This window comes from Lethenteron reissneri, chromosome 7 (assembly GCF_015708825.2).
Source record: "Lethenteron reissneri isolate LAM-NWPU_2019-01 chromosome 7, ASM1570882v1, whole genome shotgun sequence".
Classification (NCBI taxonomy): Eukaryota; Metazoa; Chordata; class Hyperoartia; order Petromyzontiformes; family Petromyzontidae; genus Lethenteron; species Lethenteron reissneri.
The window spans coordinates 12,707,673-12,735,395 of NC_083785.1; the positions used below are offsets into that span (position 1 = coordinate 12,707,673).

The following is a 27,723-nucleotide window of genomic DNA, read 5'->3' on the forward strand; positions in this document are numbered from 1 at the left end:
ATACACAAACACAAAAAGCAGTCCTGTATATATTTTAGCATTTTTATTTGTTACACTTTATCATCGTTTGCTGTCATTAATTCATTACCGATGTTTACTAAATTGATGTTTTATACTAACAATGCAACACATTGGTGCATCTCAAGGTATAGAACATAGCATATAACTAAATATGGCTCTACTCAGCAATGAAACCAATGGTATAAAACTATAAAACGATTAAAAACAACTCTGGCAATCCCCCTACCTGCGGCAGAGACGACGCACACGAGAGAGGAGAGGAGATGGGCTGAACGAACGGCCACGCGTCCGGCAACTTGCAAATGTAACTTGAACACACTGCACGCACCATCCCCTTTTCTCCTCTCTAGCCAGCCCTGCCGCTTCACAGACAGCAGCAGCAGCAGCACCCCACCCCTCTCCCCGTCTCCCTGCCTACCCAATACTTAACCCTCCCCCCCGCCCATTTCTCCCTTGCACACACACACACACCATGCGTAAATGTGCAGGAGCACAAGCAAGCACATGTGCGTTTGCTCACCCATGTATGTGCATGCGCGCTCACGCGTGGACTAAACGCATACGTGCACCATTACACCGCATGGACGAAGGAACGAACACCAACGACAAAGGTTCTCGCCCCTATAGCCGTGCAGAGCCAGCGATGTTAGTGAGCATCTATTAAGGCCGCACACGTCACGCGAGCGAGTGTTGGGGTCAGAAATCGTGCTGATGTTTACACACTACGCCAGGTACTCATTTAAGGCCGAATTGAACAAGGGGAGGAACCCAGGACCATTTAAATATATATGATCACTGATGATGGCATCGAGCGGGAATCCAACTCTGCTCGTCAGTTTCGTAGCACAGCGCACACACACAACGACACAGGCAGACAGAGGATGACAACATACGCTGGAACAATTCCACACGCACACACGCATGCATGCATACACACAAACCCATGCAGGCGCGCACACACACACGCACACTCGCTTATGTGTGCACACGCACGCATGCACTCTTAAACGCTTGAGTTAACAGGAGTTATTAGACTTTGCCACTGATGAAAAGGGTAGAGTGCACGTTAATAAGTAAATGAAAGTCTCAGACCCGTGGAGACGCGAGGCTGATGCAATGGGTTGTTATTTTGCTAACGATTCAATTTAACACATCAAATGTGCCCCACCTGAATGGAGCACAAGACCAAACCTGCAATTTAAGATAACGTTAGCATCTGGCAAAGGTTCAACGTTTTGTTCTCCCTCCCCCCTGTAATTGAATGGAATGATCCTAGTCATATGGCTCTCCCAAGACAGACCCCACAATAGAGTGCTTTTCAAACAAACACGTAAAGGTAAACAGCAAAAGTTAAGCCCCTCAACGGTGCATAAGCCAATGCAGGTGTGCCATCATTTCTCCTTCAAGGGGCATTCATCCTATAATCTCACTCAGGAGCTAGATACGTCTGCAGACACACACTTTGCTCCAACACAAATAGGCAATCGGCACGTGTATGCATACACCTCGTATTCAATTTAACAAAGGGGGCGGCACGAACAGATGTGCACCTCACTCCTGTCCACCACCAGATGCAGATAGACACGCGCAGACGGATAATCAAATCTGTAAATGATGCGAAAATGCATCATAACAGAAAAATAGGGCAGGTCGGACAAATCATGCGTTTCAAGCTCACAACTATACAATTTGGACTCGTAACAATGCAGTTCAGCAACTGCCGATTGTTTTTGCATAATGCACAAAAACGGAGTGCTTTTTTGTACAAAACTGGTAACATAATAAACCTGCCAACACTTCTGGGTCACTCATATCAACAAGAATACTCGGATAAGATGTACGTATGTTGAACTTCGTTCGCAGAATATGTAACCAGCTGTCAGAGGTGCGATTAGTTGAATATGTATTCCACTTCAAGATGACTCCTCTTATTCAAGTCAAAATGATGTTCTGCTCAAATGAGCATTAGCCAGCACTCGCCTCCTATTTAGAACCCTGAGTCAGTGGTGAAAATTCCACATTCCTATGGCAGGGGTGTGTATAACCATAGGCCAACCTCTGTTGACATCCCCACACAGTATTAATCAATTTATATACCCAGGAGGAATGGTGGGCAGAAATAACCACCAACCAGGATTTGAACTCGCAACTTCATGACAATTTCAAGCCACTCACCCGCTTACTGATGAGCCACACAGCTGCACATAGGCTTAGATAGTTTAACACCAAAGCTTTTGCGGCCAATATTATCTATAATACATTTCGATTTAAAGCTTTCGTGACTGCAGGGATTCATCTTCTTGGTTCTTTTGGTAAAGTCACGTAGAACGGAAATAATAAAATAAAAAATTAACATAATTAAATAATAAAAATAAAACATCATAAAATAAAATTATGTCAGAAAGACAGACAGGGCTGTCGGAAAGACGCTGTCTTTCCGACAGCCCTGTTCTTCACCTGAGGACGGCTGCTTGCGTTGTGGCCGAAACTTCGTGAGAATTTTATCTTAGGTTTTATTTTTATTATTTTATTATTTCCCTTCTACGTGACTTTACCGAAAGAACCAAGAAGATCTATAACAGTTTTTTTGTGCGCTTGATCGCGTAAATATAAATGTGTCATTAAACCCGCCACCACCCGACACAGCCAATTACGGTAGTAAGGTTTGTCGCGTAAACAGAACATGCCAATTCGTTACCAGTACAGCACACCGGTGTGTTGGAGAGTAAATCCACAACATTGACAATCTGACGCCTGATGATGCTAGTTGAAATTGCTGGCGAAACGTCGTACTGAGATTGTATATGTTGTGGATTTGCTCTCCAACACACCGGTGTGCTGTACTGGTAACGAATTGGCATGTTCTGTTTACGCGACAAACCTTACTAATTGGCTGTGTCAGGTGGTGGTGGGTTTAACGATACATTTATATTTACGCGATCTAACCCAAAAAACACTGTATTATGGATAGGCTTGGATGATGGAACAATCGTCGTACAGATGATAGGATTTTGCTCAGACCGAATTTAGGGCAGGGCTAATATGAATGTTGGATATTAGGCATACGACTAGAGGAAGTGTTGCAGAAAATCATCGCGTGTGTGAGACTGGGGACACGTGTAAGTGGGTATGTAAAAATCTCAGATATATACGAACATCTATAGAACATGACAGTTACACCGCGTACATATACCACAATGCGTGTGGCCGGCAAGTTGGTCAGGGTGGCTACGTGACCGCCATATGTGACACTATCATATATATTTTAAGTCACTTTGGAGTGGCTGGAAGAGGCAATAGCAGAGTGAGAAAATAAAATCATTTCATAACGTGTGAAACGGCTCCGACTGGAGGCTTTCACTACGAATCCACGGCACGAAACACCCGAGCGAGCGAACCCCTTCAATTGAATGGAATATTCCAATGTGCCCCATTTATTGAATCAGACCCCATCACCCCGACCAACACAGACTTCAAACATGGCCTCACTCAGCCACGAAGCTCCCTCCCCCACCATCCCCACGTCAGGACGAAAGGCAAAGGGATCAATGGAGCTGACGTCATACACCGCTTCAGTAAGCTCCACCCCACCAATGCCAACACTGAAAAGCCTTGCAGTCATGCGCACATGTGTGCGTGCTTATGGGCACGCACATTCGCCTGTGTTTGGGCGTACGCATTTTCCGCATGTGCACAATAAGTGTGCGCGGATCTCGCAGCCCCCAATATGCATCGCTAAACTTTTGCTCAATGGCAGCACTCTCCCTGACAGTCTACGAGGCTAAATGAGGAACCTGTCCAAGTATGTCTTGCGCGGATGTGTGCACACTTGCGCTTGCTTGCATTCTTGCCAACCAGCATGTCTCCACAAGCTTGCACGTAGGCATGCGGGTAAGTATTGCATGTGTCTGCCCGCATACAGGGCACCTCAATTTGAGACACAGCAAAATGGGTGGAGGCTGATTGGGCAAGAAGGCACAAATGCCCCCTCTTTGTACATATGTCTGTTGAACTTCTTTCATATCGTACGTAGCCAACCGTGTTAATCGGAAGGAAGGACGACGAACTTTAAAACTCACATGGGTTTGTTTTTGTCACCATGCGGGTTGTGTTTGTACACCTCCGCGGTGCTGCGTGTCACACGCACGCAGCTTGGACGGTTTGTGCAGTTTTCAGGGCACCGGGGTCGATTTAACACCACACGTGGTCAATCTATCACCACTCACAATCCAGCACTAACAAGCATGAGAGCTGGGGTAAGCCGCGGTGCTAAACAAGTGATAGGTGAGTAATGTGAAGATAATGGGATTAAAGTTAATCCCATCTCCAAACTTTGTCTACATTGTTTACACCCATCCCCTCTTTCCTGTCATTCTGTCATTATGAATTGTGTGTGCATTCACATATTCGATAAGACTACACGTAATAATAATTGCTTTCACATCAATATTGATTTTAGCATTGTATACAAGTGCCCCGAATATGCAATGACTATAGACCTGGTTTCTTAACAACGCTGTTCAGGTCTTCAGAAATCCCACACGGTACATTTGATGGTCTGTGCTTGAAAAACAGTTGAGGAACAGCTTCCGTATTGTAATTTAAATCTGGATGCAGTTAGTCTGGGCTGGATTAACGGAAACCACACTCATTTTGCACCTCGAAAGATGGTACTGGCCATACTTTTCTTCTACAGAACCAATTGTATTTAACAATATAATTGTACACACTACTTTTTTTAAATCGGTAATGCCGCACTGTAAGTTTATATGATTGAGGTTTCTGCAATTGTGTTTGAGGAAGGTATGGCAAGATAATTAATTGTATACTTCATAACCCCTTTTTGTATTCTGTTTGTGATATTTTGACACGGACCTTCCCTCACTTGCTGAAGAAAAAGTGTATTTATTATATCCTTTAAAATACTGAAATATTATAATCGAATCACGATAAAATACGTTACAACTCTCTGTTGGGGTTTGGGTTGTAACGCGCGTTTGTCCAACACGATGTTCGATGTTTCACTCCACGTGCCATAAGCTTAATCAGGAACTGAACACTGCAAAAGATGTACGAGCTAAAAACTCATTGGAGGGCTGTAAGGCACAACCGCAAACGTTTCAGTTTATTTCATGTGTTCCACAGATGATGCCCATTCATTGAGTTACCTGGCTATTTTAGGAGCGAGATCCGTTGTGCGTGAGCACAGCAGCAACGAAACATGGCATAGAACGAGCATAGGGTACAAAAAAAAACCCTACGTAGTAGTTACACTACCATACTTGATTATTTGACAATAGAAAAAAATAACAACACAATTCAGCTTCGTGTTACATAGTGAGATGTGCAGATCTACCATCATAGTCACGTATCGCGATCATCACATTTTTGTCACATGCGGTTCCATGTCAGTTTTGAGCAGGATGTTACCCTTCTCTCTCCCTGCAGAGCACAGACAATTCCTGGCAAACTTTCAGGAAGGGACTTCTTTGGAAACGTAGTGTCCACGCTCCGTTATAGATAATTTGGCCACACCTCTCTGTGCACACAACGGCCCAAACGTCGCATACACAATGTCAGAAATAGTTTTCAAATTAAACAGTTGATAGATTGTTTAAAAAAAAATGTGCAGAGAATGTTAAATTAGACAATGGGGTACTTATAGGTTTTTTTTATATTTTGTTTCCCCTCGGATTATTCGAGCGAGTGCTCAAAGTGAAATGCAAACGTTGCAGGCGACGGCTTTAACCAGGCTCCCTGACAACACAGAAATGGCTCTCGCTACCGAAAGGGAAACAATAAAAATGCTCGCACAGGACTTCATTTCATTTTCAGGTCTGTTTCACACCAACACAGCGCCATGCCAATGCCTAACAATCGACAAAACCCGCCACAATTTGTTTTACGTTAAGTATTTTCTCCCCCACCTCCCCCAACTGTTGCGTTAGGTTTAATATTGAAATAACACCTGGTCGCCCTGCAGCTGCATTATTTATTGTGCTTTTAGCCCATCATAATATGTCACGATGAATTTTTCCCAAGTTTTTTCTTTGTTAAAGCTTTTTTTCTAACCACTGCAAAGTAAGAGGGCATAACAATGGCAAAAAACTTTGCTCGGTGAGCTATCAAATATTAATGCTTCCACTTTCTACAGTTTATATGCCAATGGTATTCACTACAGCAGAGAGCTCAGTGGGGTACCGACTATTCAGGCCTCCAAAGCTGTACTGACATGTCTTCAACAAACTAACAAAAATATTCCAAAAACATGTACAACACGTAGAAGGGAAATAATAAAATAATATAAATATAAAAAACAATACAAATTCTCACGACGTTTCGACTGCAACACAAGCAATCGTCATCAGGTGTGAAATCCACAGCAATAATTTTTATTTTTTATTTTTCTTGCTGTGGATTTCACACCTGATGATGATTGCTTGTTGTGTTTCAGTCGAAACGTCGTGAGAATTTTAATTGGTTTTTTATATTTATATTATTTTATTATTTCCCTTCTACGTGACTTTACCGAAAGAACCAAGAAAATGAATCCCTGCAGTCACGAAAGCTTTAAATCAAAATGTACAACACGCCAAAGGAGCCCAGTTGGTACTCCGTATTACGGTTTCAATTATTATAAAAACACCCTTTTACAAATCATTCGTGGGCCAACACATTTCCAAAGGCGATCACAAATTCACACAATGTACTGTGGGAGCCTACTGTGATAAACAACTGGCCATTATGTCACATCCTGCCTTCTACTTACATGCAGGAAATGTTTAATGGAAAATAAAGTGTTTTGAGTCGCGACCACAACACACGCACAATTTTCCAACGAAATGACTGACAACGCTTGCCGCTGTTACATCCCTCCCTGAATTACAAAAAAGCTCGCTTCCTCTCAGTGACGTTACAGACGCAGCAGCTATCAATGGACGTTTTCGACTCGCCAAACCGCTTAAGGATAATTCCAAATGTGATGAATTCACGAATAAACACAGGAATGTGAACAATAAAAAAAACACTGGAGTAAGCGATAATGTGTGATAATGTATGATAATGTATGTTAATGTATGTTAAGCCTCTGGCACTATGGGCGTGAATTAGACGGGATGAAGATCAGGGCGGTGTGCACTCTTCGATTTGCCGTGCTTTCAAAAAGTGCTGCATTCGCGACAAACTCTGCAATCACTCAGAGTAAGACTCAGCCGTTCTGAGTGATGATGGGTCATCACGCAGCTACACGGCAGCGCGGATCCAGTCAGCGTTGAACAGGCTGTGACCAAATTCTATTTTTCGTGCTCATTTAAATTGATGGATTGAGACGGCAGCGGGAATAAGTAAACCCGTAAAAACAAAGTTTTTCACTATAAATCCTTTATATGCGTGGCGGCTAGAGTCCTCTCGTCCTCTGGCTTGAGATGGCTGCCACCTATGGGTCAGATGATTGTCTGCCAGTATTAAGCAATTGGTAATTAAATATTTAATTTGTTTTCCCTAAACAGTGTAAAATTTTGGAAAAAAAATTTCACGAACATTAATTGTCTCGCACAACGAGTCTGTGTGCAAAATGTCAGCTCGATTGGATCACGGGAAGTGGGTTAAAAAACGACCGAAAGATTTGCACTGTCGTAAGCAAGCAAGCAAGCACGCAAGCAAGCGAACTTAATATAAAGGATTTTAAAAAAGGTTCGATTAAATCGATCTGAAACTCATTTAAAAGCACAACTAAACATTGTTAAGAAACAACTGTGCGTTATAATTGCACACGAACTAAAAAAGCACATCACTAAAGAAAAAAAATGTGATATTTTTGTTAAACATCGCAACATCCAGGTCTCGCCATCATGCGGAGTGTTGTTCAATGAAGACTGCATTTAAATGAGCACCATTACATCTGTCACAGTCAAACACTGCATCAGTGCTTCCATACCAAATGTACACGCCAAAAACTATAGATATGAAGGAGCGAGCACTACATCAAACATCATCAGTAACCACATTTAACTCGATGAACGTGCGGTATAACGAACTGGTACTTTACGAAAGTATGACTTTTAAATAAACCTGAATTAAATGAGATTACCACCGTAGTACAATATAATGAAGCACACCATGGAACACTGATCATTAGAGCTGGGATATTCTCACAATTCCCATCATTGAATGGGATATTCTATTCTTAGCATCAGCTAAGGGCGGTTGGGGCTGCGCAGAGCCCAGTGTGGCATTCAATTAAGAACGGACGGCCCATTTGGACCTGGCTGGTATAGTGGAAAGTCCTTGTTATCGGCCGACTGGTATTGACCGGAATCACCTTTGAAATGTATAACATAGGCATCGGTCTACATTTAGAATGGCACTTCCACTTCACCGATCTTGCCTGAACAGCACCCAGAATCATGGTGCAATCGGCCCATTTCCATGTGAAGGGATTCACCCGCACGTGCACTGGGGGTCAGGGTTGTTAACGACCAGTAACCGCTTTCGGAAAGTCGGGACCTGGTAACTATTTCCAATGCAATTTTAGTCATGAATGCACCAATTGGCACACACGAACGTATACACCACACGGCAGCCAAAGGACATTAGCCCACGTTGTCAGTTAACCCTTTCCCAAACTGATCACATACACGTAACCGAGGCTCCCACAATGCCATGCGGGAGGGCGTGTGGAACGGGTTGACGCCAGCTATCAGAGTGCGGTTGTGTCGCTACAGTTCTCTGCGGTGAGGATGTACAATGTCTTAAAACACAACGGCTATGCCTCTCTATATAAAATTAATACTGAACTGCTTGCGCGTTCCAATATTCAGCAGCAAACGGGACCCACTCTGCAGGAAATGGTTAAAAGGTAAAGGTGCAACCCTGCAATTGCTTGCACGCTCAGTCCACTGCTGTAGGAAGAGCCTCCGCAAGCGGAAGCTCTAAGAGGTATTTGGTCTCCTCTTCCACGCTAACCAGATGTCTAGGAAAATATACCTACATTTTACCGCACCACGTGACCTGCCGATCAACTAACGGTGGCACTCAATTACACTGGCGCGGGGATTTAAGAAACCTGCATCATTGTTTCAACTGCGGCCACGCTGGTAGGTCAAATTGAACCGGTGACCTCCAGATTGCAAGTCCAGATGTGCTAATCATTACTACACAGACGCTCCCTCAATGTCATAGATGTACAGCAAACCGGTAACTGGCTATTTACCATTTGTTTTCATTCAGATACTGACAATACAAAAATGACACATTTGAACAAAGCTTCTACGGCCCACAGCCTGTGGTCTGGAGAAGCATTTTCAATCTGTCACGGTGTGCCACAAGTTATTGGAAAAGTCGGGAACCGCCAATGACCTGCGAATTACAAGAATGTGCGGATTATTGGAGTTCGGTTGTATTCCTGTACTGTTGTGCATTAAAGTACGGTACTCTAGTATTTTACCTTTAAGTTGCATGTTCAAGAATGCTCCTGTGAAACTAAAAATGGACATTCAGGCCATGCACAAATAGGGAGTTGTGAACTGCCGTTGAGGTAAGGCCCAAAAACAAGAGTGTTCAAATTCCATGTTTGTGGAAATTGGATCCGACCTTTTATATTGCTTAGAATCAGCTTCCCCCGCTACTGGAGCACATTCTTTAATAACGTTAATTTTGCCCACGGCATGCATTCTCTATGTATATGCTGTACCATACAATATATCCTGCCGATGTAATTAGTTGACAGAGAAATTAAATTACCATATAGTGTGCGAGTGCGAAGCCCTTCGTCGTGAAACGCAAATGATGAAGAGGACATGAGGCCAGCAGAATGTGCAAGGGCACTACTTTTAGTCAATGGACGTTAAAACAAGGGTTGGATAAAATTGAATGGTAAGAAATGTGGAGTATGACACCCACCAGGTTTGCGAAGGGTGGACTAATAGTTGCTGTGCCAGACGCAGCTCTGGCAACCACAACGTTTTTTTTCCACGCTGTTACTCTTCGTGCTGCCTAGTGCGGGCTACTATAGGTGATTCACCGCCATTCCACCAATTACTAACGAGTGTGTTTTTTTATATTCAGAAACACACGTCGATTTAAGAATACGCACAGGAGATTCTGCGTCTCATTTTAATGATTTCATTTGCATTGTTTGATAGAGTATTTCTTCTGCTACACTAAAGCAGTTTCGCTCACTCCATTCATCTGATTAGCATTGGCATATTATCGTCGTCAGCCATAATCAATCCACTGCTGGGTGAATGCCTCCCCAAGCCTTCACCATCTCTCAAGGCCTTGGAATGTAAATCATTAACATAAAATTTGCATGTAATTTGCAAAAGAAATGCACATCTGATTCTAGCATACATTACTGGATCCAATGTATTCTAACTGTTGAATCAATGCATTATTAAATGCCTACTGTGCCTTACACTACTGAATAAACAGACAATTTGAACAATTTACTGTATTTTGTGTATAGCTGCGTGCAGGAGAGTAAATTAAACTGCTGGTGAGGACAGGAAAGAACGAGTGAATTTTATTTTTACCAAAGCGACCAGAATCGCACATCGTTTAGTCTGATCCTGTACATAGTACAGTGATTGCATTCAAAATATAGGTCATGTTTTTTTTTCTCTCCAGTTACATTAATTCCGTAGCATTCTTAAGCGACAGGTATCTAACGATTGGCCGCTTCTCATCCCCTGGATTGCACGAATTGACATGACTTGGGGTTCAAGGTTATTTTGTCCCACTGGGACAGAATTGTCCATCTCGTATGTTTCGTCTTGTAAGTTTCGTGACCCCTCAACCCAGTAAACATGCAACGTTGACATGTGGTTGGAACTATGTATATATAATTTATATAAATCACTGTCGTTTCTTACACATACACGATTCCAAACATTTATCGTGAACATAAAATTACGTTTCAAAACGATGAATCGGTACACGTCTTCTTCTTCGTTCTTTCGGTAAAGTCACGTAGAAGGGAAATAATAAAATAATAAAAATAAAACATAATAAAACAATATCATTATATTATTTTATTATGTTATATATATTTTTTTATTACAATATAATTATATTATTTTATATGTTATATTATTTTATTATGTTTTCTTTTTATTATTTTATTATTTCCCTTCTACGTGACTTTACCGAAAGAACCAAGAGGATGAATCCCTGCAGTCACGAAAGCTGTAAATCGAAACATTACACGTCTGTCATGATCTAGTGTCCAGTACAGTACTGTACAAGCTCTGGTCTCTGTATGTATGTTAAACTTCTTTCGCACCTTAAGTAGCCAACCACGCCAGAGAAGGTGACTGCAACAGGCACTGATGTTTTATTAAATAAAATCCTCAACTCTTTAGAAAACATTTTTTGGTATTCGAGCTGCAGTATTCTCATCGCCATTTTTCTGACCTCAAAAAACCTCCGGTTGTAGAAATTTCATAGCCAGGGGAGTTTTCCCAACTGAGCATTCATTTTCCTGGCGATTTTTTTACATATAGACCACGACGTACACACACACGCACACGGCCTACTTATTTTTCGAATAACGTCCAGGGATCTTTAAGGTCCACTGTGAAGGGGGCGGCGAGCACCGGCAGTTTGGGAAGCCACAGAATGTATTGGTGGCAATGGCTCCTGCTGAACACTGCTGGATTGCCATGCGCAAACACAAGCGGTTGTGTTATGTTTTGGTGTTAAGTTTCCAGCGTGGAAACACGTAAACAGTTTGAATTAAATAATAATTTACAATACACAGTTTTGGCAGCAATGTTTTATCTCTTGTGTCCTTTCCCCTGCATTTTCGTGCATTTCCCGTCTTTTTTCTTTCTTTGGGATAAACTAAACCCAAGGCTTAATTCATACATTGGCAATACTATTGATTACTGCCAAAACATGAGTCAGATTTGGGCATTGTTTATCTGGCTTAAGTCAGATTCTCAATAACATAATTAACACGAGGGACTGTATCCAGAAGAAAAAATCCCAACACGCGATTTCTCCTTACCTCCTCTCACCACTTCTTCCTCCTCCCCGTGATTGAATAGGAGCCAAGAGGGACTGCTAAAGCCAGCCCCGAGGCGGTTGAGCAATAAGCTGGGACACCAATTATCTCTCAATTTCCTCCAACGGCCACAGCAGGCACCCACGAAACCAATTGCGAGGGAAATTTGATCCTCAGACACCACAGCCGAGACAAATGGGGTGAATCGAGTGTCCTCCGTAGGATAACCGCAATTTAAATTTTAACTATGGTAATGTCATGTACCACTTTTATTTATTTGTCAAATGTGTTCCAAAATGACAACAATCGAACTAAACATTCTGAAGGCGACATATTCTTGGTTCTTTCGGTAAAGTCACGTAGAAGGGAAATAATAAAATGATAAAATAAAACAATAACATTCTCACGACGTTTCGATTGCAACGCAAGCAACCATCATCAGGTGTGAAAACCACAGCAAGAAATTGTTTATTATTTCCCTTCTACGTGACTTTACCGAAAGAACCAAGAATATGAATCCCCGCAGTCACGAAAGCTTTAAATCGAAAAATTCTGAAGGCTATAATACTGTACTGCAATGGTAAAACACTCTACTGATTTATTTCTTTACCATTAAGAAGATAATCAGCAAGCAAATGAAAGATCATACCCGAGTGGATGACCAGCATGGAGAGAGCGCAATGAGATCAATGAATTTGCAAGAGTGAGATGGCTTGTGACATTTCAGGACCATGGAAGATGATGACAGCGTGGGGCGTAGGGTTGGGTGAATCACACGATTCTTAGCATAGAGTTTTGATGTCCTTCATAAAATCAAATACGATTTCGAATGGAATCCGAATGATGGGGGCGGTGGGAGTACCATGGTGGTGAGATGTTAACTCCCTCACCTGGTATGCAGGAGGTCGGTCATCGGTTCGACTCCGACCATGATGCCTGTTTATTTGGAGTTTGCATGTTCTCCCCGCGGTCGCGTGGACTTTTCTCCGGGTACTCTAGTTTTTCCCACCACATGTATAAACATGCATTGAGAGTATTTGGCTGCTATAAATGTTCATCTATCATTTGTGGCCAGGTCGCTTCTGAAAAAGAGCTATATAGCTCAGTGGACCTTACACCTGGTAAAATGAAAAAATACATGTTTGGTTTATAGTTTAGTTTAGCCTTTGTGTGGAGAGCCCATTGTGGCATTAGAGCAATAAGAGAGGGCCTGCGGAACTGCTGTTGAAGCACATGGCCAATGGATACAAGACATGTTTCAATGGCAATTCTGGTTCATGTCACCTCGCTGGTACCGACCCAATACCAGCCAGACATAATCAATCATAGGTATCACCATTGAAACATTACATCAGCATCCGCCATACATTTCAATGGCTATTATGATCGATAAAAGTCAGCCAGAATCGCCGGTGTCGCCATTGAAATCATCACCAGTGCCAAGGGCATGCAACTGGCCAAATTCCACCCTGACTATACATGGAGTAATTACATGTATATTCAAGCATACACAAAGGGCAACTCAATTTAAATAAACCCTGGGCTCATTCACTGCCTCCCACCGAGCCCAGCAGGGGTTCCACGAGGTCCCCCCCACAGCACCTCTGGCACCAATGTTTGGGAAGCCAGGCCCAGCAAGACTACGGCTCAGATTCCTGGGATTAACTACCTGGAGCACTAGAATCACTGGGACTACCGCATAAACTACAACCAGGAACACTGGAACTGCATTGTTATTACCTGGGCCAACAGGACTAGCACTGGGACCTCTCGAGCTGATACTCTCAGGGCCACTGGGACTACCCATGGAGTCACCAGAAGGACACGCGACAATTGAGACTAAAATATGATTGAACGCTCACTCAAGCATGTCTGTATTCACACACAGATGCTCACTCGTGTATGTATATTGTATAATAGAAATAGGCCAATAAAAAAAACTCAATTCCTCTAGGAATTGTCCAGAATTTCCAAAGCCCTAGTGGTGAGGCCTCCATTTAACAGTGGATAGACAATGGCTGATGATGATGAACTGGATACATACTCTTAGTTTTTTCGGTAAAGTCACGTAGGTAAAAAAATAAATTAAAATTAGTAAAAATAAAAGAATAATAAAAATAATAAAAATCGCCATTTTTATTAGTATTATATTATTTTATTTTTAATTAATTTTAATTTCATTTTTTACCTACGTGACTTTACCGAAAAAACGAAGAGTATGAATCCTTGCAGTAACGAAAGCTTCAAATATAGGATGCTGGATACATGCACTGCACATATCAGCTGATAGTCTGCAATTAGACGGAGACAAATGACAATCATGATCAGCTTAAGTGTGAGTCAGTCACGAGTAATGGTACGCAGATTCACTCTTATAGTTACACACACATCCACTTATTTTTGGTGGAAGGCACTACATTACTCGTGGCCCACTCACGAGCGATAACTTGGGCTAATGCAGTGGAGCGGACCAACACTTGGACCTACGCAGCAAACAAATAAAAAACAAGGGAACTAGTTTAACTGGTTCGCGCAAGTTGGAGACAGCTTTTTCATTCAAACTGATAGCAATCTCCTACTGGCTTGGAACGGGCAACTTTAAACAGAAAGTCAATTGCATTCCCACGTTTGAAAAGTTTTGCAAAAGTAAAGCTCCGTACGGTATATATTTCTTCACATTGTGAGCTTTTTTAATTTCATAGACTTTAGCCAGGAACATTTAAGTATGTTAAACAGCCTTAAAAATGGCATGCAGTAACGACCAAATTCTATCACAAAAAAACCTGACCACCCCTGCTTGAATAATGTCACCGATTAGCTTAGAATTCAGATTTTTTTTCCTTCCATGTCTGTTATTGAAATAACTAACTTGCACGATAAAGAAATAATGAAATATTTCTGTTGCATATCAATGAACCGACTGTCTAATTGAAAAATTTGCGAGCATAGTTTAATTGAGTGTAGATTGAATTTCGAATGCGTTCATGAAAGTAACGTTTAACTGTGGAATTTTGTGAACGCCTGAATTATGATACCGTAAAATAAACTTCCACTATGAGCAGTATTTTCATGGTTTGTTCCAGTAGCTAAACCTTAAACATATAAACACTCATAACAAAGCTCACAAAAAGATGACAAATGCCATTTCATGAACTTTAATTTAGAAATCATGACCTCAAACGCTGGGTGCTCAAACATCAACTTGAGACCTTTCACTTTTGAAGACATCTAATTAATGCTGTAACACAAAATGACCCACGGAATGAAGCCAGGAATGTTTTTCTTTATTATCATCATTATTGCACCTCATCTTCCTTTAGATCAGCTTTTTATACTCCTTCACATGAATTGCAGCACAGCCTCATTAAATTGTAATAGAACCTTTTGAGGAGGTCCCCAACGTCCCCTCCATCCACACCCCCATCACCTTCAACCTTCAACCCCCCACCACCACAAGGCACAAACCCCCACACTTACAGGCCCCAAATGATTCTACCTAAGAGGACCCCCAAGATGCCCTTATGATTTAAGAGGTTATATTAATATTAAACAAGGACAGTGAGGCCTAACTCCAGGTTAGCATCCAATTAATGTGACCGACGCCGATATAATGATGATGCTTAGAATAGGAAGACAATGGCAGCCCCAGAGTGGAAATTACAATAATCTACTATGGATTTGATTGACTGCTGTACATCCTGAAGCTCTGCATGCACATCAATTATGGTGCGAGCGTTGTTCAATTATGCATGGCTGTGTTTTGACCGAATTGTAAGACTAAAATGTACAGGATATAAATGATGTTGGAGATGATGATGATGGTGTTAAAATGAGTACCTGTGGTCATTTTATTCTGTGCATGGCAATATATTCAGGAGCTAAATGCCAATGTCGAGGTCTGCTCGTCACGAGAGGGCTTCAGGAGAGTATTTGCGCAGTTTTAGTATTCCTCTCCTCCGTTGAAGGAGCCGCAGACTCGTGGCGTCTTATATGGTCCATAGTTTATAGTTTGAGCTGCATTGCCATATTCGCACTGAGCCTTTTCTTTAATGTTCCATTCATGAATGAAATGCGTCAAATGCCTTGTTGATGTATGTTGTTTGTATATTGAACTTTTTCCACACCCTATGTATCCAACCGTCCTTATTGGAGGTTGATGTTCTGATGTGGTTGGTGGTACAGCAGTGGCTTAGAGAAATGCCGAAGCCAGGTGGTGCGATGTTTGGGTCTAAAATGAGGCATTTATTATTCTGTACATCTGTGTTGTTCCAATATTTGTTCGCCAGCGTTCTTCCAGATCTGGATAAAGATTCTAGGATGGTGACAAGAGTGACCCCAGTAGGGAGATCGGGACTTACGTCCGTGGCGAGGTACGTTGTTGAGGTCTTGCGGTTGATGGTTCGGTTGTAATTTGTGAAAAAAACATCTAAACTCACTTGCGGTTTGCATGGCTGCGGATATTTGGTGGCATAATGTATTTCAGAGGATGAAGCCAATGGGATTGGTGTCGGTTTCAATGTTCAGGTTATAATGAGCATTGCGTTATTTAATTGTGCATTTGGAACTTTCGCGTTCGAGATTACGGGACCAAGCTGGAGCGCAGTCCACTGCCAATGAGTAGATCGGCGATCGGGCGGCAAATTCACTGCACATCAGCTGAGGCGCCCCAGGTATGTGGTCATAAGGAGAGATGACACTGCCTGTAAGGAAATTATGTGCGGCCGTCACAGTGGGCAGTGGGGTGCTTTGTGAATTGCGTGGGCGCGGGGTTTGGGAAGCCCTGCAGCCAGTGAATTTAAGAATCAAGCTATGAATTTGTCTCCTTTTTACTATTCTATTTGTATAATTTGTTGTTAGTTGTATCTCGTTTGTACAGTTTTGTTCACTCCAGTCGTCTAAATTGTAACATTGAAGTATAATTTGCATGAATTGTAAATAATTGGTTCTCACTCGCTTAAATTGACTCTTGTATTGCGAGTTAAATAACCAATTTTCTTTGTTTACATCAAATGTGCACAAAACGGAATGTGTTTTTTTGTGAGTGCAGGGATGCATCAAGGCAGAATAGATGCATCAATTAAATGTTGTTGTATACATTGTCAATAATCACTACAACAGTAACAAACCATTCATTTAATTTGACAACTACCGTATTTGCTTTTTAGAATTAAAAATATATATATTACGAGTTGATTACATTAATCAAATAATAAAGTACATGCGAATACTATAATGACAAGGATATTGGCTTCAAAATGCAAATGCGTTAGGACAGTGGTGTGGTAGTTAGAACAGGACAATAGCATTGGCACAGCCGATACTTGTGTAAGTACATTTTTTTTAAATATACTGTACATATTTTTTTTTTGCCTTAACATTCTTTTGCACGGTGGAATCACGTGCTCTGCAACCCCCCCCCCCTTCACCCCAGCTCATATCGAAGCCGACCATTGTGAACAACCGGAAGGTAAAATTCATTTTAATTTTTATTCCTGGACCATAGCCAAACTCCTGTCCGTAACTCCTGAATTAAACTCACTTCGAATAAGTCCTCACGCGAATAAGTCCTAACAGAAATTATCACAAGTTCTCAATTTCATTTTTTCTTAAGAAGAAAAAAGTATATTGTCAATTTTCTTTTAGAGAAGCCGCAATTAAAATAATAATTTAAACGGCCCTTTTTGTCAATCCACTTCCAGATGAAAGTCTCCCCGCACCGTGTTGGTCATTGGGGAATTATTTGGGCATACTTCACCATATTGGTCAGTGCAGATTGGTGAAGTGGTCCAGGACTGGTGCAAATATCAATAACACACCACTGACCTCAACCCTGGCAGTGTGTGCGAACCCACTGCATCACCACCACACCACACCACCCCCATTCCCCTAATAAGATGCTCATTATTCATCACTTTGAACTTGCTTCCAATTTGCATGCCCCATTTACTTACTTCACAATGAGCAATGCCTCACTCAGTTAAGCACACATGTTTAAGTAGTTTTTTTTATCATTATTAAAATTCAGTTTACGACTCGTCAAGCTACAGAATACTGGGTGGCCAAAATCTGCAATGGACACATTCAGTATGGAGCTTTGACATTTAACATACCGGTCTCTGTAACGAACAACAATCAGTAACAACTCAAATACATTCGTAAAACGGAGGTAACAACTAACCCTCACGCAGCATTGTTGGTCACATACAATGTTTTAAATGACCATACGTCTCACCATTGTAAGTTAGCAATGGATTGAAGGAAATGTCAAGCAAGCCGGATGCCATTTCCAGACTGAGTTTATGGCCCCTGATGTTTGCTTCGCCTAAAAGTGGAAACAATAGAACGAAACCGCGTTAGCTCTAAGACAAACAAAATATCCCAGACATCAACAAGGCTGGAGCAATAATAAAAACAAGTGGCTACTGCCACTAATCGGAGAAGACAAATAGACACATGTAGTCCATAACCACGTGGAGAAGGGGGACCACCAAAGGGAAGACAGCTGTATGTATGTAAGTTGACGTAAGTATGATAATTGGTTCTTTACCCTTCTATCTGGCAACAAAACTGACACCTTTTTACAAGGAGTCATGTTTGCATAGACCGCAATACCTGCAGTCATAAATACAAACAAAAGACATAACTCTGATAATGTGCACTGTCCTTGAAGTTGATTGGTCCACACCCGAGACAGCTTTCCTTCGAGCCTAGTCTCACATGGGTTGGACCAGAAGACGCCAAAAGGCGCACAACTCAAAGAGCTCGGGTCCCCATAGTGTAGATGCTTGCCCCGAGCTCTCATACTCTGATGGTGCATTGTCTTTGAGTTGTGCGCCTTTTGGCGTCTTCTGGTCCAACCCATGTGAGACTAGGCTCGAAGGAAAGCTGTCTCGGGTGTGGACCAATCAACTTCAAGGACAGTGCACATTATCAGAGTTATGTCTTTTGTTTGTATTTATGACTGCAGGTATTGCGGTCTATGCAAACATGACTCCTTGTAAAAAGGTGTCAGTTTTGTTGCCAGATAGAAGGGTAAATAACCAATTATCATATTTTTACTGGCAAATGAGGTCCCCATAGTGTTGACGTAAGTAGTCATGCTAATTTTTAATTTGGAGCTTTCGTGACTGCAGGAATTACTCTTTGGTTCTTTCGGTAAAGTCACGTATTAAGATAAAATAATAAATTAAATAATAACATACGACGTTTCGATTGCAACACAAGCAATCCTGATTTATACCTGATGATGATTGCTTGTGTTGCAATCGAAACGTCGTATGTTATTATTTAATTTATTATTTTATCTTTATACGTGACTTTACCGAAAGAACCAAAGAGTAGTCATGCTAATGTTCCTTGTATGTACTGTATGTTGAACTTATTTCGCACCACACGTAGCCAACCGTGCTAATCGGAAGTGTACGAGGGTAAGGACACTAAATTAACACGCAAAAAGCTGTTATAAAGAAATGGGTTTTCAATCGAGTTTTAAAAGTGCATAGCTCCAGTCACTTCCCAATGTTGGAAGGAAAAGCGTTCCAGACGGCCACAGAAGTTAATCTGAAAGCGCGTGATGCAGCTGTGATGTGCATTTGAATTGAGGATGAATCTGCAACAGCATAATACTGCCAACAGATATGTCAGCACGAGTGTACCTATATCAAGCAGTGTATTTATGTTGGATTGATGACCAAATGAAGACGTTTGTTCAGCTTTACACACTTCTTTTAGAACCCGTCTTGTCAATAATCCTCTGTATGCAGGTATCATGCTTTTCGGGCCATGAGGGATATTTGACCATACTTCACCATTCTGTTTAATGCGGATTGGTGAGGGTGGGAGAGAGTGGAGAACAAAAATGGATTTTGCTGCACTGATCTACACTGCCCACAAAACCGACTATTGTACACAGGTTTGTTTTGCACAGTGGTCAACCATCCAAGCACGAACCAGTCTCAATTCTGCTTAGCTTCAGAGAACTGATAAGATCAGGCGTATTCTGGGTGATTTGATCACAGGCTACACTTTACATACCGAGGTTTTAAAATAATTGATGTGAAATAAGATAATGTCCATAAAACGGGGTGAAGTACACACGACGGGATTACCACAAGCCAAGAGAACGCCACAATCAGCATGGAGATGAAACTGCCCATCTGTGTTGTGAACCACAGTCCAGTTAGCGGCCCTCCCTTTTAACCACATCCAAATACCTGCCCACTCCCACACTGGGTTCAGGGCCGGGTTATTACGACACGTCCTGCATAAACTCACCCACTTGAACGTTCACTCCAACGCCCACGTGGACGGACACATAAAATTACGTGATTTTTTTGGACATTCAACAGACTACTCCTTGGTTCATCTCTGCTTTGATTAACCCCTCGTGCGTTATGTAGGGATGTACATGCACGCATCATCATCGGCCATGGTCAATACGTTGCTGCATGAAGGTTTTCCCAAGCTGCCACCCACACGTCACGATCCTGCAATGTGTTCTAATCTTACTGGCACGTGAACTCATTTCATTGCTCCAGTTCATCGTTGGACATTTTCTTGAATGCATTTCATATCTTGGCTGACACTACCTTATTATTCCAATTTTGTCTCCAATCCGGCACGTTTGATTTACAAGACAGAGTCTGCGTTTCATACGCAAGTGATGGTAAAATCAAAAAGACATCCTATTCACACCCAGTGAGATTCTTAGCAGCCCCTGCTCATTCACCAGCAGTTAACCAAAGAAGGATGATGGGCTTGTTAACTATACAGCACGCAGGAGCAGGACAAATAGTGCAGAAATATGGAACACGCAGTAATGAGTCACCTAGTGAGCAATCATACCAGTTGTGGTATATTTGCATGCAAATGAACTGCGTCGGTGCAAGGCTGAATGCCCACAAAAATGGCCAAGCGTCCGAGCAAGGCGTTGTTGAAAAAGGATATCGTGACTCGGTGATGCATATATCGTAAAATTTTAATATCACTATGATACTGTCGAAAAAATGTTATTTCTTATTGTAATAATTATATGATCAGCCCTTTGTCAATCCACTACTGTATGAATGCCCTCCTGTGCTGTGTTGGTCATGCCGTTTGACCACACTTCACCACACTGGTCAGCACAGGTTGGCAAAAGAGGGACCCCCCCCCCCCCCTAGGACCATTTCAGATGTCGCTTCGCCACTGGTGGTGGTCACGAACTGGAATGGAATTCGGGTCGCCAACTTCACATTGCAGTGTTGTGTGAGCCACTGTACCACTTCCCCGCATTATAATACTCTGGCAGTTTATATAATTATTTTTTGTATTCCTTCGTGAAAAGGAGTGGCTTTTACACATGACATATCTAACAGACTCGTGCCCTGAGCTTTTGCTAATCACACCCAAATGTATGAAAATAAGAACATATTTATTTCATTATTACAGTACATATCATTTGTGTCCCTTACAAAAAGGCCTTAACCCTGTATACATTACAGGTGTGGCTGGGAATGCCGGGATATGTCAGATCTCCTGCATGCCTAGAAATCAGTGGATGTAACTTACTGATGTAACAATCAATGCAGTGTTTAAACTTACATGAAATTACATCTTCCTGCATGCGTAAAATCAGTGTAATTAACTCAAATGCGAGTCTAAATACAACAAAATATGATATTGTGACTTTGGGGGAAAAAATCAAATATATATTTTTATACGCTTAAGAGCTTCATGTGATTATTGTCCAACAGAAGATGCAAGTGCTTCCTGTGGATTTAGTGACTTGTGGCTAAGCTTTTTAAATGATACCCAGTACACATGTAACCTTTCACGACCAATATCATCCATAATAGGTTTTTTTTGGGTTAGATCACGATCTAACCCAAAAAAAACCTATTATGGACACATGTAACCGTTTGCAGAATTGATAACTGCTAACAAGAGTCAAAGGCCGGTAACTCTTTTAAGTGGAACTTTTAGGAACGAACACACCGGTTGACATGCGCAAACGGACAAACCGCATGGTGATTCTAAGTCACCACGTGGCACATTGGCCCTCGTTTCTCAGTTCAAGGTGCACTCTGCCATTGCTTGCCTGTTAGCACTACTGGCAGATGGGCCAACATTGGAGCGAGCTCTCGAGGGTATTTTGTCTACTCTTCTACGCGGACCAGACTTTTTTTAAGAGGTGGGCATATCCATTAGTTTAAAGTGCCACACGAAACTTGCCGATCGATCGGTCAAGAGGCAAAATAGTATTTTATTGCCTGACATTTCTATATGTGAGCAAAGCGGTAACCTATTGTTTTGCAGTTCTATCCATACAGTTACTGGTAAGGAAAAAACCTATATTAATAATCTCACTTGTGGCAGAGGAAGAGGCAGTCGGGAGTTGCAGAGATGGATGAAATTCGTGATTTCAGCATTCTCATAAGAAAAAACCTCACCTAAATAACGTGCAACCAATAAACACTTGGTCAATGTATTTCATGACGAGAAGTTTAAGCAGATAAGGAGGCTCAATATAATCATCAATACAAGTCTTCTCTCGTTCCCTTCTGTGTTCAGTTTGAGACGTTGGGAACAAATTCGATCTTTACCCTTCTCTCTGCTTTGCACCAGCGTCTGCGATTTCCTTTACTTGTACTCATTTCTGTTCCAGATCATCAATGCGAGTCAAATACAATTAAAAAGAGATTTCTTATCCGACTGCTAATGAGTGCTAATGGGAATTGCATTAGCACCTCCGATTAGCACGGTTGGCTACGTACGGTGCAAAATAAGTTCAACATACACACAAACATATATGGTACAGTACGTTATAAAACCAAGGTATTTCCTATATGGAATCACTATCTGACAGCAACTGCTGAGCCCTCAGTAAATTAAGTCCAAACTCTCACCTATGATTGCCCCAATGCCTTTTAAAAAAGGGTGGCAGCTCTTATTAAGTTTAACACGTAGGCTTTCGCGACCAATATTATTCATAATCAACGTTTTTGGTTTTAGATCGCGTTATTTATAAATGTGTCGTAACCCTCCACCACCCGACACGGCCAATCAGTAAAAAAGTGTCACCTTGACAAAAGACAAATAGTTCACTGCTTTAGCCCACTGATGTGTCGAAGCGTGAAACCACAACATTTACAAATTACTCAAATTGTAAATGTTGTGGTTTCACGCTTCAACACACTGGTGGGCTAAAGCAGTGAACTATTTGTCTTTTGTCAACGTGACACTTTTTTACTGATTGGCCGTGTCGGGTGGTGGAGGGTTACGACACAGCTCTTGTTAAGTGGCGGCCAGGACAAAGCCGATGTGCGTTCCATTCGTCTCGTCCTGCTGTGGCAAGCCAAGCCACGAACTCACAGACCCGCCTGTCACTCCACTCCTCTCAAGTCGTCCCACCACTTTCTCGCTCCTGTTATGGCCATTACAGTGCCATCTCTTTCCCCAAAAGCTTCGTGGACCTACCCCTTGATCAGAGGCAAGTAAATGCGTCAATGCGCAGAGAGAGGGCTTCTGCCCACGTGACCTCCGGTGTGTTTCAATGCAGTGGCTGTTTGCTGTACGCGTCTCATCATGAAATAGCATTTTGTTACTCAAAAAGGGGAAGTGATGATCTAACATTTCTTTCAGCACTCCCTAATAAAGTCTCGGAGACTCCGTCAAGCTTGCCTGGGTAAACAGACACAACTGCAATCGCGCTTATGCAATCTTTACGGCATATGCAATCTTTTAATGGACTTCATTGTCAGTTATTTGAAGCGCAGCCTAATGTACGATTAATTATTTCATAAGGTTGTTTTAATCCTCTTTGAAAAGGTTAATCAACAATGTGTATTCTACTGCTGGCAATGGTCATGTTGTTTCTATTTATGGCAACTGAAGAGGCAAGGCATTGCACTGCTTTAGTAAAGGAATGCAAGATGTACAAACCAAGAATGTGGGAAAGTAGGATTAATCTTAACCTTGTGTTAATAAATGCCGTTAGCCAAAAAAATTAAAGGCGGTTAGATTTATCTTCACCAGAAAAGGTTTTACGCTCTTCATTCGAGGTGAAAGAGCGGCACTTTTTCTGGGAAACGTGAGGTTTGTTTTCATTGGTATCGTCAAATCAGTGTGCTCCCAGTTCAACAGGAATCAGACGCCTGAAAATTCCTTCTCGAGGTCAATCCCCAAGGGATTTGTTCAAACAGAACACGATACGACAGAGTGCAAACACCAAGTCAAGCACGGACGAGGAACCATTTACTGAAGGGGGGTTTTTGTTCTTTTTTTAAAACCTCAGGCCCCGAATTGCGCACAATAGCTTCAATAAACGCACATGCACTTGGACCACCCAAACAGTTGCGTTCAAGTCCGCTGGATGTTACCGTGCAAAGTTAAGAAGTGAAAAAGATTTTAAATTATAAATGGAAAGTGACATTTTAACATTTCCCAGACTGAAAAATCTACACAGGCATGTCAAATGTGGAGACAATGCTCACACTGTAATATATAACAAGACATTTTGTAACTCCTTTGCAAACAAGCACGCACTGTGTACTATATTTTCAATGTTGTTTGCAATAGTGCTGTACAAAAATGTGATGTTGAAACAGTGCATGTTGGATTTATAATCGGTTTAAAAAATATTCCCCTTAAAAATTGATGGTCTTCGTAAGGCTATGCTGGCCACGGAGACCGTTTTGGCCATATTGAGAAATTCTCAATGCTGCTCAGTACAGATTTGAGGGTGGAGGCAGACGACACGACTGGCGCAATACAGTATCATTTGGCACTGTTGTTAGCTGTGGCTGGGAATTGAAAGAAGGTAGCTGGATTAATCATTGCGCGGAGTGTGACCCAATGCTTTAACCTGTACGTATATTACAGCTGGGTACAAGCCAGACATTACCACTGTGCATGGAACTATTCTGACACAACATAGTTAGGCAAAGATTTAAATTTCTCCACGCGAGTTTGATGCAGTTTAAAATGAATTGGACTTGTTATTATTGAAGCTGCCTGCATTTTCTTGAATGGAAGTTTAATAGTCAAAATATATACAATACTTACATATACACTTTTTATTTAAAAAACATTTAAAATAAAGTTTTGAAAAGTAATGTTCCATGACATTTTCATTTCAAAGATTCCAGATCCCCTGTTCAGTTACATCAAGGGATTAAGATGCGAAATGAATATGTAATGTATTGTATACCAGGGCACCCCACGGTAATTACATGTTAACTGAAACCTGGGCTCCTTTGTCTGGCCAGGCTCAAATAAACACTTTGAGAGTAGAATCTGTTCAAACGCATGCCAATCAAAAGGTGACTTACAAACTCATACTCTGTTTTTTTCGGTAAAGTCACGTAGGTAACAAATAAAATAAATAAGTGACACACTTAAGCGGGTGTGCTTTCGCTACCTTGTCCCCACCTGCAAGAAGGACGCTTGTGTTGCGCCCGAAACGTCGTGATTTCATTTAGTTGTTTTCATTTATTTTATTACATTTTTTACCTACGTGACTTTACCGAAAAAACCACAGAGTGTGAATCCTTGCAGTCACGAAAGCTTCAAATCTAGAATTGACTTACAAACTCAATCGATACATCGCCACAAATGTTTCGCTCACGACTCTAATGTTTGCACGTTTCTTCCGTTGTTTAATAATGGTAGCGTAGCTTTGAAACAAATTCCCTAGCGTTGTCTATTGTTGACTCGTCTCTGCGTGTATGCGTCTTTCGAGAGTACATCTTGTCGCGTCGTGTTTTGGTTATGCAGCTGCGTTGGCAGTGGTGCACAAGGACAATCAACAACAACTCACAACACTGTGACCTTACAATAAAATATGTATAATCGGGGACATTTTGGGAAATGGCCCTACTTCAAAGCACACATATCGTGTGCTGAAGGTTGTATCAGTATAGACTTTCGCTTGAGTAAAGTTCATCTGTTTGCATTACACAAAATTACCATCAGCTGCACGCATTCACTTTTGTATATTAAAAAAAGAAGGCTATACACATTGCAAAGGTATTCAAATCCAAGCCACCGTTAAACATGGATAAATGTGTTACATTAATCATGTAATGTAAACATGTCTTGATGAATATTGTCCATGACCAAACTATGCATACTGCCTCACGCTGCAATTGTAAATTATATTTCAGGACTGTAAATTATTCCTCAAAAAGCGCCATAGCCACACAACATACAACGCCGTCCTGAACATGACAATGCAATGGAATGTAATGCAAGTGGAATGTAGTGCGTACGAATGCAGAATGTATACATTGCAATGCGGTACCGAGATATAATAAACACACGGAAATACTGCACCATATATTATGTAAAGTACGGTTGTGTATCTGAAGAGAAAATGTACGGTATACCCTGCAGTAGATAGTATACTGATATATACAGGTACTGCATTACATAAGCCGTAAAGTTTTCCATTCAATTAAACCTACGGATCATTTGCATGTAAGCTATGAATTCACTATCACGTTGTAGAACGTAGGTAATGATTCTATGAGACACTAAACAAAGAATGCCATGCACAGGTAACGCATCGGCACTTAAGTTCAAACGTGCTTCGCAGTTACAATGCATTTAGAGGGTACTACATTGTAAACCTCGACTCATTCAAACAGATCCAATACAATAACCGTAATCACAACAAAAATAGGGAGTTTGAAGTTGGCCTCTTTCAACAATTCACTTTTCTGTTTAAAACGTTACCCTAATTCCCCAGAAACAAAGCGACAATTAACCCAAAACGCACATAGATGAAAGCAGCGGGCAAAAGTTACAATTAGTTGCAAAAATACAACATTACTTCACTAGAAATGCAATTGTTACAAATGCTCCACACATACACACACATTACCTCTGTTTGGCCGGCTAGCAAAACACTGTTACATCTAGAACTAAAAATAATCACATCAACTTCCTCACCTTAAAACTCAGCCCAAACGCATCCCAGCCACCACCATACCAACCTCCCTTTAAACTAAAGCGCAAAGCTCACCTTGTTGATGCGAGCCAAAAACGGATTCCGGTCCAGTGGCGCCTCCCTCTCTCTCGCGCGCGCACCTTTTGCACACGCACAGCTCTTGAAAATGTGGCTCCAGCCGAGAGCAATTCGTGATGTCCTAATAGGATCTCAGCAAGCGGATCCTCTGGGCTCGCTCTCGCTCTCTCTCTCTCTGTCCGTATACAGTGAGTGAGACCAGCCCTACCGTGAAAGCCGGCGTTGGAGTGAGAGAGAAGAGAGCAGAGAGGGGAGGAGAGAGTTGGAGATAGTGGGGGGTGGGTGGAAAGCCACACACATATATAGACAAAAACCATGAAAACCGGTTCTGAAGACGCCCGCAGATCCGGGTACCCCGCTCTGCCACCACGGGTGGCTTTTTTTTTAGGTTTGGGGCGCCTTTAAAAAAAAAAGTTGTGGGGTCCAAGCGTTTGGTGGGGAGGCTTGCTTTGGCTCTGTGCTGGGTTGATCCTTGTGATGGAAGGGAAGGTGGGGAGGGGTGTGCCCCACTGTGTGTACACACAAACCCCGTGAGGGTAGCAGCAGCAGCAGCAGTCGGGGTGGGGTGGTGGTGGTGGTGGAGGAGGCATTTTTTGTAACCGCGTTATCCCTTCACGGAGTTGGGTGTGACCGGCACCACGGCGGTGGGATTCCCTCCCATCAGCGCACCCTCCCCGTGTGTCCTGTGACT

The 27,723-nt window shown here is 41.9% G+C and overlaps 1 protein-coding gene across 3 annotated transcripts in view; it reads right to left on the reverse strand.

The window, feature by feature from the left end:
- Positions 1-27,204, reverse strand: part of LOC133357994 (catenin delta-2-like) — a 291,019-nt gene extending 263,815 nt beyond the window's left edge. The window contains exon 1 of one of the 3 annotated variants that reach the window (XM_061576251.1): positions 27,030-27,204. The gene's annotated coding sequence lies outside the window, so the exon portion shown is untranslated. Of the gene's footprint in view, positions 1-247; positions 327-27,029 lie in introns of those variants that run through there. The other 2 variants (XM_061576267.1, XM_061576260.1) reach the window with 2 other exon arrangements.
- Between the last annotated feature and the right edge of the window lie 519 nt (positions 27,205-27,723).